Source organism: Myodes glareolus, chromosome 3, assembly GCF_982192425.1.
Source record: "Myodes glareolus chromosome 3, mMyoGla1.1, whole genome shotgun sequence".
NCBI classification, from domain to species: domain Eukaryota; kingdom Metazoa; phylum Chordata; class Mammalia; order Rodentia; family Cricetidae; genus Myodes; species Myodes glareolus.
In genome coordinates, this window is record NC_142028.1 from 87551974 (window position 1) to 87567846 (window position 15873).

The 15873-nt window shown below is 42.4% G+C and overlaps 1 protein-coding gene and 1 pseudogene across 3 annotated transcripts in view; one reads left to right on the plus strand and one right to left on the minus strand.

Annotated features, from left to right (window-relative positions):
• Dab1 (DAB adaptor protein 1) overlaps positions 1–15873 on the minus strand; it is a 1122840-nt gene that overhangs the window by 468540 nt on the left and 638427 nt on the right. The gene's annotated exons all lie outside the window — the stretch shown is intronic.
• On the plus strand, positions 8626–9176 carry LOC125412677 (small ribosomal subunit protein uS9 pseudogene; annotated as a pseudogene).

Consider the following 15873-nt stretch of genomic DNA (forward strand, 5'->3'; position numbering starts at 1 on the left):
GATACATATGCAGAGAGAGAGAGAGATAGCCAGACAGATAGACAGACGCACACACACAAACACACATACACAAGAGAGACATACACACATAGGGACACACACACAGAATAAATAAATCAATGCAATACAAATATATCTTACTGACATGGAGTCTGTCTACTCTATCAAGACTATAAGATGGAAAAACCCACACAGCTAATACATGCATTTAAGAACTGCAGTTTATACTGTGTGGGCTGGAGGCTGGTGAGACACACGGAAGAGAAATAAAGGAGGAAGAGAAATAAAGGAACACTTGAAGCCAGACATGGGGATTCATGAGGTTAAAAAATTAAAGCTATTTTTTAAATCCAAATGATGTTAGACTTGAGCCGGAAGATAATTTCAAAACCTAAGTTTCTTTAAAGGGGCGGGGGGAGGATAGGGCACGTTACTCACAAAAAGGAGGGGAAATTTATATAGAAGATATAACAAAGATATAAGGCAGGTGTCCCCCACCTCACAAGTACGGGACGCATATTCACACCCCACAAGTCAACTGTCATTTCAACTTCCCTAAAGCCGACCTTTCACTCCATGATCCTTTAATCCCCAGTGACAGCCACAGCTTCCACAGTGACAAGCAGAGAACAATGGAGCCATATTACTCTGATCTTGTCATCTGAATGCTGGAAAACTTCTAAGGGCCGGCTGCCAAGTTCCTGGGGAATGAGGTTCACACTCCTCGCCAGAGTTCTCGGTGTTTCTCGCAGAGCCTCCTCTTCTTACAATCTCCCCCACTGTTCTTTCCAGGCAGTTCGCTTATCAAGTGCCACCCTGGACAGGTCACACTGCTGTGAAGACCAGCTGACTTCTACTTTCTAGCCTCCAGTCTTGCTCACTGAAGACCTTTTTTTTTTTTTCACCAGATCACTACCCATACCACCTTGGGTATACTGGGGAAATGCTACCCCCAGCTCAGCTCAGCTCAGCTCAGACACACACACACACACACACACATACACACACACACACACACACAGAGTGTGGTGACTGAGATCCCTACCTAATGGCATGCTGTGGTACTAACAAGGTGGGTGAGAAGGGCTATTACTCCAGGAGCTCAGAGCCTGTGCCAAAGGCAGGGGAGATGGTGTCACGGAGGAAGCCAGTGTGATGAGTTACTTCTCTGGTTTTCCCAGGCAATCAAAAGTCACCTTTAGTTCCAAAGTCCTATGGTCAGATGCAGGGTAGGTGACACTAATGTTTCGCTCGGTTGCGTGCTCACCATTCGTACTTGTATCCACCAAGAACTTTGCTTTTTTTTTTTCCTGCCCGTTTCTGCACGGAGCAAAGGTGCTGGTTTTGCCAGCTCTGTTTACCGCTTTTCACTATGACTTCCACACAGCGGGAACCTGCAGTGTTTGCTGAGTGCCCGGGAATTGCAATAGGGAGAGAGAAGGTGAAAGGTGGGAGGAAGGAAAAGTCATCAGGCCACTGTGGCCTCATTAATTTCGGTTTGAGTGTTTTAGACCCTACTGTTTCCTCCAGGTTACTAAAGCAAATTTATCTGAGCAAATAAGCTTGCGTATTTGCATTTCTTTGAACCCTAATTTGACATGCAAATAAGTCACTAACTAGACCAGGCTTCAGCTGTGGTGTTTAAACAGAAATCCCCACAGCTCTTGAGAGACCTTGCACACGGGGAAGCTGGAGCTGGCCAGCGTGGGTAACAATGACAACCAGGACACCAAAGAAGTCACGTGGGTCTCCTCCTCAGACATTTCCTCCCTGTTGTTTCAGAACCTGCTCCCCTCCCCGCCCCCCAGGCTCAGATTCTGTGAGCTAGAGACAACTTGAAAGAGTTCAGGATCCTTGGTCAACTTTTCCAGCCCCTTAGCTAGAACCCCACCACCACGAGTGACATCCGGTTTTTATTGTCACACTCTTAGTAACAAAGAACTCAGTGCTTTCCAAGTGTGCTCCCGTACAACATGAGACAAATTCTACTCGTCATTTGCTCCCCACTAAGTGCCAAACCGAACCCCATTGCCGTCGTCCATGAGGTAGCTCAGCAACACTTGAATACGTCAAGTGGTATGCTTCCACTGACAAACACTGTGGTCATTTACCATCTTCACGCATTATGGCTTCTCTACTGTCTAACACGACACTCTTATGTTGTCAGTGAGGTCAGGCTTCACTCAAAACTCTAAGCCCACTTTGGCATCATGACTTGCTGGCTCCTCCCTGTCAAACAAACAGGTTTTCACCTTATTCAGGGCCCCACTCAAATGCTATTCCTTCAGAGAAGCCTGGGTGACTATACTAACTGGAACCGAACCACCCCACAATCCGCAGTGCACCCTCCACTGCACCCTCCACTGCACCCTCCCAGACTCTACCCCCTTGTCATCCTGTCGTTCAGCATTTTAAAAACAGGATTCACAACTCTCCCGGACCGTCTGCTGTAATGAAGTACTTGGTTCCATTTCTCCGGTGTTTGATCGCTGACAGCATTTTGAGTCTACGCATCCCCTTCTGCCTCGGCAAAAGTTGATAAGGAGATCCCATTGTGCCTTTCTTTGGCAGCTGGGCGAGGTGTACACCTGGTCAGCTCTATTCATACAAAGGAACTCTCCCTTCATCCTTACTACACGACTAACAGAAACTCCAAATCAGTCTGTCAGAAAGTTTTAGAATGGAAGTGATCAACCTTTGAATGTCTTAATGGGGAAGGCATGGCATCTGTTCAGTCTCTGGCTTGGCTTTGGAGAAGGCTGTCTTTTTCTGAACGATGTCGCTAGGAATTGATGCACTTACTTATTTAGTGGCTATGTGGCATCTTTCAGTTCAGTGAAATACAGGTTCTGATTTCCCATTACAAAAGCCACAGAAACGGACGCCAGCACCCCCTCTTCCAGTCCCAGGAAATAAGGGATCAGTAATCTGAGCCCTTCTTTCCATTCATCCCTTTCGGCCTCACACTGGTTGTGTGGCCATATATCTCCAGTTTGCAGATAAGGAAACTGAGACACAGGAGGTAAAGGGTTTGTCTAGGGCTACATGGCATGTAGCAGAATGGAGATTGGCCTGCAGGGAGAAGGTTCCTGCTTACACTCCAGAGCTGGCACTTCTCTACCCTGACTGTAGGAAGTCACAGCCTTGACCTATAACCTATATGGCCTATAACCAACTCATCCAGTTCTCCCTCAGCTTCCAAGTGAGGGCTTGACCCCCATTTGCAGATGAGAAAACTGTAACCTCAAAAAGATGGGAGGCTCCCTAAACATGGCACAGGTGCTCACATGGAAGCTCCAGGGGGGCTTTGAGAACACAAGATTGGGAGCACAGACAACTCTTACCTGTGCTAAGAGACAAGCTATCTAGGCAGCTAGATTGATAATAGGGGGAATCTAGGGGAAATTGCCCGAATCCTATCTCCGACTGCACATTAATATGAAATAAGGATCCTTATAATTAACACTTAGTTGTTCAAAGAATAAAATCCCCTGGCAATCCCACAATCCCATTGATGTGAGGGAATTGCTTCTCTCTCTCTCTCTTTCTCTCTCTCTCTCTCTCTCTCTCTCTCTCTCTCTCACACACACACACACACACACACACACACACACACAAATATGTGTTTTTCTTTTACAGTAAAAGTGATATATGTTAACTACAGGAAACTGAGAAAGCTAACATTAACAATGCCTCGAATAACTCATGCTCTCAGCGTCCAGCTAAAACTCCCATAACGGACATTTTTACGCAGGTGGAACTGTGTGAAAGGCTAGGTCTTAGAGGCATTTCTTGGTTTCAGGTTACCTTGTGATTCTACCTTGTGGGTGAATCAAGTGACTTGGATAGCAGCAAGTCACTCGACCTCATTGAGGCTTGGGTCTTTGAGGGTCATTACTGTGTGGAGTAGGCCCCATGACCTTGTGACTCGTGAGAGTGTCCAAGCAAACACCTGTAAGAGCACCAAGCTTGTGGCCGGAGCATAGCATTAACTGCTCATCTTCCTGTCCCATGTCCTTTTCCCTGACTCTGAGGACCACACTCCTATCAGTGAGGACAAACAGGGAATGCTTCTGCTCTCTTATGGTGGTCATGCTCACAGAAGACTCTACGGTTTTAACCCTCAGATATTCCGTAACTGCTTACGGAGAAATTAGTGTGACAGACAGGAAGAAGATCTGTGTTCTGTCACACTTGTCTCAGTCCTTTCTCCAGGAAAAATCAAAGGGCGATTTGTCCTTCTCACAGGTGGCTCTTGTTTACTAGGGGGCAAAAGTAGATGTTATGCCAACATGCATTTCTAGGGTTAATTATGGTAAAGAAAAGAATAATAAGAATCAGGATATTATTTGGGAAACTATGTCTTAGATCGCTGACAGTTGGAAGCAGACAGTAGGTTCTCTTGATAAACTTAGTGTTTATCTGTATTCACTAAGGAAACCAAACCAAAGTGAATTCATCTCTCTAAATGAAGAGTTAGCAGAAAAGGAAAAATCATTTTGGCAAATTATGCTGTGCTAGAACAATGCTCAGAAAAGGATGCCCAGTGATGCTGGAGAGCCAAGAAGGGTATCCTGTGTGGGCCTCTGGGATAAGAAATTTTTCTAATATTTCCGTATGTGTAGATACCATACTCTGATTTATTCACTCTCTTTATTACCCCTGTTTTTTTTCTCCCTGAACCTGTTGTCTTCCATTTTACTTGAGCTGAGTTCTGATATATACACAGGAGTCACCCATCAGGGAGAAGAAAGCAGAGGGAAGACCACGCAGGCAGAAGAGATGCTGGAAAAATATGTGCACTTGACACATGAAGCTGTCCTCAGGAAACTAGAAGTAACAGGATCATTTAGTAGGCTCGAGTGAATAATGGGTGCTAACATCCACTGAGGACTAACTATGTGCAATAAACTACTTTAAGCTTGGAATTCATTATACAGACACATAGGGACTCAAGAGCTAAGGGCAGAAATAAGTCTCAGAAATGAAAAAGAATCAGGCAATCAGGGCTACCATCAAAATGTCTTTCTCACTCTCTATCTACAGACAAGTGTGTGTTGCTTCTCAGTGCCATACAATAGAATGGCTTCAGCATCATCTGAGTTTGCAGGTTCCCAAATGTTTAGGGAGGGGATTGACTGGGTGTATTCATTACCCTTGGTTGCTGTGATAAATCGCTTCGATCTGAAGTGGCTCAGAGAAGAAAGTTTATTTTGGCTTTCAATTCCAAAGGGAGAATCTATCATGGCAGGTAAGGCATGACAGTAGGTGGGCGTGGTGGTAGGAAGCTGAAAGATCAATTTTTTCATCACATGTAGGAGAGGGTGGGGAGAGAAGGGGGGGGCAAGGCCTCATAGCCCAGTCTTCATGTGTAGTGACATTTCATTTGTATTTTAATAAATAAAACTTGCCTGAGGTTTAGAGAGTAAAATATCCATGCTAATCATCCTTATGAACCAGACAGTGATGACACACACCTTTAATCCTACTATCCACAATGACACACACATTTAATCCCAGTAGCCACACTAGTTTACCATAGAAACCAGGTGGTAGTGGTCCACACCTTTAATTCCAGCCTTAGAGAAAAAAATAAGATGGGAGGAGACAGCTCTCACACACAGTCTCATTCTGAGATTCCTGGAGGCAGGATCATCATTTTGGACTGAGGTAGAGGTAAGAGCCAGTGACTGACTATTTGGTTTTTCTGACCTTCAGGTTGAACCCCAATTTCTGTGTCTGGGTTGTTATCAATAGTGCTATAAGCCATGCTGTATTTCCTCCAGCAAGAATCCACCTCTTAAAGGTTTCACAACCTCCCCAGATGCTACCAGCTGGGGCCAAAAGTTTAAATGTGTGTGCCTATAGAAGGCATTTCTTATTCAAATCACTATATTAGTCCAAATTAGGTAAATAAATGGTAACCTGAGAAACAAAGCCAATTTTAAGAAGAGGTTGATCCGCCTGTGAACCTGCTCATGGGAATGGTACAATCTCATAAAACAGGAGCAATGCCTGTGAAGACAACTCTACTGGCCTGGTTCGGGTAGATAATCGGTGATTAATCCTGAGGAGATGGCAGTCGTGGTCATGAAGTGTTTTATCTGGTAAGTTAAAGTACTTTTATAGCTATGAGCAGGCTTTAAAGGACCTGAAGTGGGGAACGACTCTAAGACCAAATCTTCTTTTTAGGAAAATCTCTTTTTTTAGAGGCTTTCAAGTAAACTTAATGCTCCACTGACGGATGCATTTGTCTTCATTCTCTTTCCAAACACCAGCTCAAAGTGAGAGCGGGAGGATGTATGGAAAAACAGATTCAAGAAGAGAGGAGGAAGCAGCCGGAAGGAATGTGACCAAGATTTTGGAAGATGGATCAGTGGTGTACTAGTAAGGGAGAAGCCAAATGCTCATCATTTTCCAAGGGGATGTCGGGGTGAGCAGCTCCCACGGAAACCAAATTCTAGAATGGAATGGGATTTGAAGACCCTGGGACCCAAGAATGGCAAGCAGGAAACTAGAAATGATAACAATAGTGGCAATAATAATATAATACATTATGTAAGTAAATATTAATCATAATACATAAATTCAAAGGCTTGGGTAATATTACATATAGAATACTCAGCCAGAGGCCCACCCTCCCTTGTATAGTCAAGTGGAAGCACACACTTTCCTCACTGCCCAGTGCCCATCTGCACACACCAGGCACAGAGGGGCAGTGAGAAGAAGAGGGAGAAATACAGCTAATAACACAGTGTCAAGAGGAACCCAGATATGAAAGTATTAGACCCCCATCTCTCACTTTTATGCCCTGTCTTACCAAAGCATTTCAAGCTAAACAGCTGCCTTATCCTAAGCAACAGAACAGCACCCCTTTTGTTTTGTTGGGGTTTTTGTTTTTGTATTAATTAAATCACTGCTTGGCCTGTTAACTCTAGTTTCTTATTGGTTAGGTCTTCCATCCTAAACTAGCCCATCTCCATTAATCTGTGTATCACCATGTGACTGTGACTTACCAGCAAGGTTCCGGCTCATCTGTTCCCAGTGGTGGCTACATAGCATCTTCCTTACTCTGCCTTCTTTCTCCCAGAATTCAGTTTAGTTTTTCCCCTCACCTAGCTCTGTTCTGTCCTGCTGTGGGCTTATAGCAGTTTCTTTATTCATTAACCATAAAGGCAACACATATACAGAAGGACGTCCCACATCAGTAGTGGCAGCTGTGCATAACTTTAATTCCAGCACTTGGGAAGCAGAGGCAGGTGGATCTCTGAAGCCTGGTCCACAGAGTGAGTCAAGGATACACAGAGAAATACAGTCTTGGAAAACAAAGACAGAAAGGCCAGTCCCTAGATGCTCTGTATCTGCTCCCCACTCCTATCCCTGGGACCTGATGGGGACACACATTTGGGAGCCTAGTATACCTGACCTGTTGACTGACACTGGGGAGGAACAATCTGTGCTTGGGTGACCCTTCTAGGGGCATTCTTGTGCACACACTAGTCTGGGAACCTCTGCTCTGGTGTCCTCAAAGAAACACTGCCACCTTAAGGTACCCGACACAAGGAGCTGAGAGTACCACCAAAGGTTGTTGCAAGGTTCCCAAAACAAAAAAAATTCTCGTCAGATTCTTACATGCTGTTCTTTCATCAGAGCCATATGCCACCTAGGGACAGCCCTTGCTGTGGTATCAGCTGCCCTGTGGTCTTAGAAGCATCAATTTGAATAGGATCTGTCTGGAAGCCCAGTTCTCTCTCTTTGGCATCCTCTGTGGACGCTTCTAAAACTGCCTATGTAGAATGGACAGTATTCTGTATAGCATGAATTCTAATTGTTCTTTTTTTTTATAGAGCTCTAGATTTCTCTCTGCTCCCCTCCATACCTTTCCTCTCCCCTTCAACCCTCTCCTAAGGTCCCCATGCTCCCAATTTACTCAGGAGATCTTGTCTTTTTCTACTTCCCATGTTGATCAGATCCATGTTTGTCTCTCTTAGGGTCCTCATTGTTGTCTAAGTTCTCTGGGATTGTGATTTGTAGGCTGTTTTACTTTGCTTTATGTTTAAAAACCACTTACGAGTGAGTACATGTGATAACTGTCTTTCTGTATCGGGGTTACCTCACTCAAAATGATGTTTTCTAACTCCATCCATTTGCCTGCAAAATTTAAGATATCGTTATTTTTTTCTGCTGTGTAGCTCTCCATTCCTTTAATAGAGGAGGAGATTGTTTCAGAGAGAATATGAATGAACGCACGTCAGTACACAAGAGGAAGAGAAGGGTGGGTGTCACTATCAGTGGGCGAGTTGGCTTCTGAGGGAGCCTGTTTATAAGTTTCCTCTCTTCTTCTCCAACTAAACCTAACTACTTCTCAATCAGCTTTTAATTGTTTCACACTTGTATATTAGCAAACAGCTGATGAGTACTAGATGTTAAGGAAAACCTCCAGCAAGTTCTCACCCCACTCTAAACAGAAAACATAATAAAGGAAGGAGAAGAAATTGTGGGGACCATGGATAAAAAGGCCTTTAAAAGAGTTTTAATCACACGCACAGACAAGAAGAGAGTACTTCCTCAGATCAAAAAACCCATACTGGTGGAAGTGGTGGAGGATGAAATTTAGGAAGCATCATGGGACAAGAAAAAAAAAAAGGTCCAAGGGATGGCAATAAAAGGCAAAGACTGGCTTTTCCGGTGGCGGCGCAGCACGGTGAGGACCTCGTGTTCACACTCGCAGCTATGCCGGCCAAGGGGCTGCGGCAGGCCACGCAAATCTTCGGCTCATCAAGGTGAACGGACGTCCCCTGGAGATGATCGAGCCGCGCACGCTACAGTCCAAGTTACTGGAGCCTGTTCTGCTGCTGGGCAAGGAGCGATCCGCCGGTGTGGATATCTGGGTCCGTGTGAAGGGTGGTGGTCATGTGGCCCAAATTTATGCTATCAGACAGTCCATCTTCAAAGCCCTGGTGGCCTATTACCAAAAGTATGTGGATGAGGCCTCTAAGAAGGAGATCAAAGATATCCTCGTCCAGTATGATCGGAACCTGCTTGTAACTGATCCTCGGCACTGTGAATCCAAAAAGTTTGGAGGTCCTGGTGCCCGTGCTCGATACCAGAAATCCTACCGATAAGACCAACTCAAGGATCAGGGTTTACCTTTGCAATAAACATCCTAGGGTTTTTTTTTGTTTGTTTGTTTTTTTAAAGGCAAAGACTGGGATATCAGAGGATCAGCTCAGGAATTAGAGGTGATACAGCAAGAGGGAGACAGAAGAAAAGCTAGCAGGCAAATTTTCTTGCAGATTATTATAACAAAAAGAAAACACAGGAGTTTCTCAGTTAAGAGCAGCTACGAAGTATCCAATATCAAGCCTTGGATAACTAGGAGAGAAGGCATCCAACAAAGCCCGTTACTGTGAAACTTCAGAAAAATTGGACTAAGACCCCCAACCCTAGGAACTTAGTCATAACACAGCACAAAACAGACCTGTCGGACAAAAATTAGTCATGCACGAAGGATACAGAAAGACCAGGGCACGGGCACCACCAGCTGCCAGGAATCAATGAGGCACTATTTCAGAGCATGAATTTTAACCTGAAATCTAATAACCATCCAAATGGTCAATCAAGCACAAAACTAGAATAAGGTATTCCTAAACTTCCCAGGACTATTCAAAAGCCTTGATGCTTGTACATACAGTCCCAGATGCAGGCATACAAGCTTCTTAAAAAGAAAGACAACAAAACAAGCATATATGTAAATATATTTGTTCATATATATACATACATATACATATATATATGATATTTTATATAATTATAACCAAGGCAGCAGAAAGCTCTGTGTAGAAGAAAGCTAATGGAAAATTCCAGCGCCCATAGCCATGAACCAAACTGATTCATCGAATCCTTAGTAGAACAAGAAGTGGGTGGGAGTCATCAGGAATGAAAGCACTGGGAACACAAAGAGCTGAGGGGAGTTAGGAACAGTGTGTCATCCCTGGAAACTTACTAGAAGTGCTTGAGAGATCCTGCTGAAACATTGGGGGGGGGGGGCGGGGAAAGGAGCGAGAGACACAGAAAGCTAAGCAAACGGAAAAGAGGAAGCACATATCAATCCCAGGGAACCACCGTCTTCACTAGGCAGGAAAAGGGCCCTAAAGTAATCAATGACAACAGTAAAGTAAAGTAAGATAAACTAGTGATATACGTCTGGACAAGCTTACTGAGAACCTAAGAAAGGAGAAGTGGACATGGGATGTAAGAAGACTACATTTTCAATTACTAGACCAATAGCAAAAATGCATAATCAAGAAATACAAATATAAATTATTATGCTATATTATACTATATTTTTTATGTTTGAGTTACATTTATATATATAAAAACATTATATAACATTAAATGTCATATACAAAACAGAAAACTAAACATGAATTATTCTTTCTTATAAAAATCTGGAATTCTATATTGTTCTGTAACTTTTCTTGAGTCTTGACTCAAGTTCCTTCAAACAGAAATGGTTGTGCTTGTTAAAGGCCCTAGAATAAGCATGAATGGGGGCAGCTGAACACATTGTGGTGACCGAAGTGAGACCTAGGTTGTAAGAATCACACAGCAGGGGAAGCCAGAGGACAGTAGGGAACATGTCACTGAGAGGCTTTGATGAACAGCTAGTCCATCACCTCTCTTAGCCATCTCAGGAATTGAAAATGTCCATGCCGGTAATAAAAACAAAAACAAATGACCTCGGTCTCTGTCGTCTGGCTTCCCCTGCTGTGTGATTATACTATATTTTTATATTATATTAAAATCTATACCATAGAGAAAAAACAACTAAAAGAATAGAAATTTGTTCCACTGGGAGACTAAAACTTGGGGACAGATGCTATTGCACATAACTGTTTTAAATCATCCACATGGTACTTACTTATGAGGTATGTTAATGTGTGTGTGCATGTGCATGCACACATATAAGTGTGCAAATCACTGTATGTCACCGCAGGCATGAACATGTCATGGCACACATGTGACTATCAGAAGGCAACCTGGAGTGTTGGCTCTCACTTTTCACCTTGTTCAAGACAGGGTGTCTCACATCACATTCAGGTTTTATGTGGGTTCTGGGGGATCATATCTCATGACCCATGCTTGCACGGGAAGTGCTTGTATCCACAGATCCATTTCTCCAGTCCTCTCCCACCCCACAATGTTACAAAGAGCAGTCTTTGAAGAAATGAAACTTGGGGGAAGCAGTCTTTCAAACTGCTGGCTGTTTTAAATAGGGGACTTCTTATATCTAAAGAAATGAGAGACCAAGTTAGATACTGGTTTCATGAAATTTTGGAAGAACTACAATATTAAAGACTTCTGAAGTATTTGAGAGGGCTGAGTTTTCCAACTGAAAAGTAGGGCATGAGCTCCTCACAGAAAGGTCTGTGAACCTCTAGATTGATTTTGAGTTAAATGTTACACTCAGTTAAATAAGCTAGTGCCTGAAGGATGTAGAGAATTTCTGAAGCCATGAGTATGGGGAGCTCTGATTGGCAGAAATTGTAGCTAAATTTCATTTACCGGTCAGAAAGTGGTCATTGCTCATCTACCACTGCAGAGATAGTGGCAGGTAAGAATCATACACACTATGTTCTTAGAAAACTTGGCATCTACCATGACAGGCCTTATCACATTTATATAATTACAAATAACACTGACTCTGTACAGCAGCTTATATATTAAAATGTACTTAAGTACAGTTTGATGCTTCTCACTAACTTATTTACAAGCAGGGGCTATGATCTTTAGGGGAGAGCAAGCAATTTTGGTTGCTAATTACCTTGTCCATATTTGGGGTATCTAATATACATGCCCTTTAAAAGCCATCACCTTATAAACAAGATCCCATATAGCACTCTTCTTGCTTATACAGACTGATTATTTTTCAAATTTCTGTGTAATAAGCTAAGACGTAAAGTGTTAGGTACCCTGTATTTAAATCAAGGACTCTTTCCACTATACCCTTGAATCTGTCCAAGATGTACCCTTGCAGAGCATTTCCTCATCCAGATGTGAGACTTTCTGCCTGGATCCTGTCTCTCCTTGGTGAACTGGCAGATTTCTATTAAAGATGATCACATTGCACTACTTTTAACTGTGCTACATTTTTCGTGATCAGATTACACCAAACCTTCTACAGAAAAGTTGTGTGTGTGTGTGTGTGTGTGTGTGTGACAGAGAGAGAGAGAGAGAGAGAGAGAGAGAGACAGAGACAGAGACAGAGACAGAGACAGATGGAGAGGGAGAAGGAGAGAGACTGTAGTGGTTTGTATTTCATACTTAATTCTTTTGTAGAAGAAGGAAATCTGCTTACCAGCCAACATGGCAATGCTTGTAACTCTCCAGTCAGTTTCAACTAAGGCTCTTCAGTGAGCATTTGTTCAACTCGTGGACTCCTACTAGATGTATGAACTTCTAAACACACAGAATTTCCTGTCTGTTTTTGCACTTGGTTTCAAATTTAACATACATTAATTTGCACTGTGAAATGTCCTGGGTCCTAAATAATTGAAGGGACATAAAGATTAGTAACAATTCTATGTTTTTCTACTTGGGATTAGCTGTTCAGGACAAAGCAAATGAGGAGTGAGAACTTTTCTGGTAAAGAGGGGCAGTCTTACTGTGGGTGAGGGAGAACAGAAGCATTTGACAAACTTGCACTTACATATTGGGTCTAGATCTGGATGCTATCAGAACACACATGTCACCATCTCTCCCTGCAATCTTCCTCATAAAATAATCAAGATCTATAGAGACGTGTGATTCGATTTATCGGCGTAAGGACAATCAAGCAGAGAAATCTGGTACAGAGATGACGCTAAATGTGAGCTGTGCCGTGGTGGTGCACACCTTGAATTCCAACACTTGAGAGGCAGAGGCAGGTGGGTCTCTGAGAGTGTGAGGCCAGCCTGGGCTACAGAGAGAGTTCCAACACAGCCAGGGCTACACAGAGAAACCATGTCTCAAAAAAACAGAAAGAAAAGGAAAAGGCAATGAAGAAGGAGGAGAAGAAGAGAAAAAGAATAAAGGAAAAAGAAAAAAATTTAAAGTGCCTATAACAAATATCTTAATTTACATAAAATGTTAGACACAAAAAGAGAAAAGATGGGATATTTTAAGAGAAATTTGAAAACTACAAGAAGCAAATACGAACCTTAAAGGTGAAAAATGTGAACAAGGATTTCAAAAATCCATATGTGAGATCAGCAATAGGATGAACATACCAGAAGAAAGTACTGGTAAACTTGAAGAAATATCAGTAGAAATCTGAAATTAAGGCAAAATATTTGGAGAATAAATTAAGGAAGTCTAAGTGATCTGGGGAACAAATCATTCAGTCACTCACAATTCTGTAATTGTTGCCTCGGGGTGAGAAGAGAGACTGAATGGGATAGAATTGCTTTCAAAAGAATCATCAGCATCAGCCTTTTTCAAATTTGAATTTTACAGAAGCCAGACCATTAGTCCAAGAGCTCAGTACACTCTAGTGGAGTAATTACAAAGAGTAGTGCTCATAGGCACCTCATACCTGAATTACTGAAAACCAGATTGAAAAGGAAAATATTCAAATGGTAGAGATGATCTCATATTATGTAAGTAGGAAACATCATGAGATTGACAGCAGGCTCTCCATGGGAAGGCAGCAGATACTATGAGTGTCAATCTAAACCCTCTATTTCAGTGACTTTCAAAAGGGAGAAAATAAACACACGTGGATAAATAAAAATGGAGACTCATTGTTGTTAGCAGAATGACAATATGAGCTTAGTATCCTTTATCTGCAATTCTTGAGGCAAGAAAATTTCAGTTTTTGAAGTTTCCAAGTTTTGCAATGTTTGAGTGGACTTCTACCAGTTAACTATCCCTAATCTGAAAATTTGAAATTCTTTAAAATCCAAAACCTCTGTAAGATGATTTTATGCTCAATTTTTTGAATTTGGTAATATTACAGATTTCAGATTTTCAAAGTTCTTCAGGTGGAGGAAAATGAAGCTAGAGGGAGACACATTAGAAACACACACACACACACACACACACACACACACACTTCTCTAAAGGTCTATTGATACCTTAAAGGCAAAATAATGAGAACGTGTTATAAATTCTCTAACAGAAAAGGAAAACATGGGACAACAGAGCAAGATGAGGGGTGACAGAAACTGAGTTCTAGAGCTCTGCCATCACTCACTAGCTGTGTGAGCGTCGTATCGGTGGAAAGGAGAACCCATATACAAGGTGCAGAAGTAATTTATATAGCAAGCTGTAAAAATTAGCACAAAAGCACGGACAAACTCAATAAAGAGGATAAGATGAGATACTGAAAGAGTACTAAGCGACCCAATGGAAAACACCACAGGGAATAAGAGCTAAGGGATCTGAATCAATCGCTACCTTAAATACATTAAATGTAAACAGAAAAGATTTCATATTGGAATTAAATAACAAATGACATCTAAGAAGAACAGATTTCTGACTGGATAATGAGACAAGACTAAATTTACCTCATTAAGAAATATACTTTAGCCGGGTGGTGGTGGTGCACATCTTTAATCCTGGCACTCGGGAGGCAGAGGGAGGCAGATCTCTGTGAGTTTGAGGTCAGCCTGGTCTATAAGAGCTAGTTCCAGGACAGGCTTCAAAGCAACACAGAGAAACCCTGGACACATTCAAAGTAAAGAATGAAGGAGAGCTATATAGTACACACCTAAAAGTAAGAAACCCACCTCAACACTGTACAACTGTCCAACAAAGTGGGCACAAGGCAAACATTGTTGCTAGACATGGACAGACCTCTTGAAATGATCACGTCACTTAGAAAGCATCCTTCACTGGGAAGGCACAGCAGCCTTGACCATGAGCAAAGTCCAGACTCAGTGATGCTAGAGTTCAGGTTACTGCTCCCAGGAAAACGTTACAAGATGAAGTGAGAACCGTAAACTGTGTTTGTGATTGCAACTCGCTCTTTCTTGTTCATTAAGCCTAGAGAATGTTTATGAATCTCTAACTCTGTTTCCCCTATGTGTTTCCAAGAAGCGGACATACCACTACTTACATATTCAATACACATTTACTACTCCGTGTGTGTGAATGTACAGGGCATCTATTGTATAATTACCCTTGTCAGTTGCTAGGAGGCAGTGAGCAATGAACACAGCCCCTTATGTTCACAACTTTCACAGACTATTGGAGAATGCCGTAGATCCATTATGTTACACTCTGATGTGCATGCAGTAATTGGAGGTCAGAGAGAAGCATTCTGGGGATGAGGTTTTAGGAAAGCAACTCTCTGTTGGGTTCAACAAACTTGAGAGTATTACTGTGTATTAAAATTGACTTTCTAAGAATCTCACTGTGTGATAGTGGATGTGTTAGCCTCTCTGGGTCTCAGCTTTCTCACATTATCAAAGAAGAGACAAGGAGTCTGTGTTCCTGTTTCTCTGGATTCTGCTATGTTATGATATGTCAACTGTGGCACAGAGGGAGCCATCTCTCTCTAGTTTCCCTGCTGCATATCATTATGACGGGCTTGTGCACAAATATAGATTTGATGGACAGAACACACGCCATCTGCACATCTAAGGAAAAGGATTCATGGAAATTTAGCTCATAATGGAACCCTGTAGGATTCTGCACATTATATGATATGTAATGCAATGGTGTGAAGTTCAATATGGAATTTGTGGAGAGCTCTTCATTAACCATTTCAGTGCTGGAAACCTATCTACACATGACTGGGACGAGATAGGGCCATTACACAGAGGAGCCGGCATTTGCATTGTAAGAATAAAAAAAAATTATTTCTTCATTCAATCTCCTGATTTCCAT